The sequence below is a fragment of the Bacillus rossius genome, chromosome 1 (assembly GCF_032445375.1).
Source record: "Bacillus rossius redtenbacheri isolate Brsri chromosome 1, Brsri_v3, whole genome shotgun sequence".
In the NCBI taxonomy this organism is placed as follows: Eukaryota; Metazoa; Arthropoda; class Insecta; order Phasmatodea; family Bacillidae; genus Bacillus; species Bacillus rossius.
Genome location: NC_086330.1, coordinates 322,495,434 through 322,496,283, shown reverse-complemented (window position 1 = coordinate 322,496,283; position 850 = coordinate 322,495,434). Strand labels below are relative to the sequence as shown.

At 36.8% G+C, this 850-nt stretch overlaps 1 non-coding gene across 1 annotated transcript; it reads left to right on the top strand.

Moving 5' to 3' along the window:
• The first annotated feature begins 286 nt into the window (after positions 1 to 286).
• On the top strand, positions 287 to 358 carry Trnaa-cgc (transfer RNA alanine (anticodon CGC)). Its single transcript has one exon. It is a non-coding gene; the product is annotated as a tRNA-Ala (tRNA).
• The last annotated feature ends 492 nt before the right edge of the window (positions 359 to 850 follow it).

Here is an 850-nt window from a genome sequence, read left to right as displayed (position 1 = left end):
AATGGGAAATTTTTTTTGTGGTTGGGGGGGGGGGGGAGAGAGGGATGGGAGGGGATCATGTGCGTGAGAGTTTCGCCCAAAGATTGACAGGTTTTAGAAGCGACTAAGGGTGCAAATATCTGCCGTTCTATGAAGATGGCCTTGATGAGGCCTTGGAATACAGTAATGAATGTATTCAATTATGAAAACCGAACGTCTGTCATCTTTTCCTCGCGTTTTACACCACTAGATCGTGGAAGGTAAATGAACCATTTAGAAACTTGACGTGACTACCTAAATCGTAATTGGGGGTGTAGCTCAGTGGTAGAGCGCCTGCTTCGCATGTAGGAAGTCCTGGGTTCAAACCCCAGTACCTCCATTTTACTATTCTCAACCGATTGTTTATTTTCTATTAAATTTTCAAAAAAGAAAAAAACTATTTACTGTTACCTGCTTATGAATATAACTACCAGATGCAGATATAAGTACTTATTTTCTGTTTCTGTATCAATAAACACTCAAACCGATCGATAAATTTTGATAACGTTAATTAACTAGGTTTATAATCACTAATACGCTACATTTATATCAAAAGTAAAGAGTCATCATTATAACAAAGTGCGCTTTTTTACATGCATAATTTTGGATGCCAGTATCTGTGGCCAATTTTGTTGGAACAAGAACCATTAACCAACTTGCATGAGTGATAATGGATTCATAGCCCGAATAGGACATGTATTTGCGTGTGATGTTTTGGTTATAACATAAATAATTATTAGAGGAAATATGTTAGCATCCCATGTATGATCTAATGGCCATAAACTAGAAATTGTTCAGTTATACGAAATATTTGCACGATTTATACGCTTGA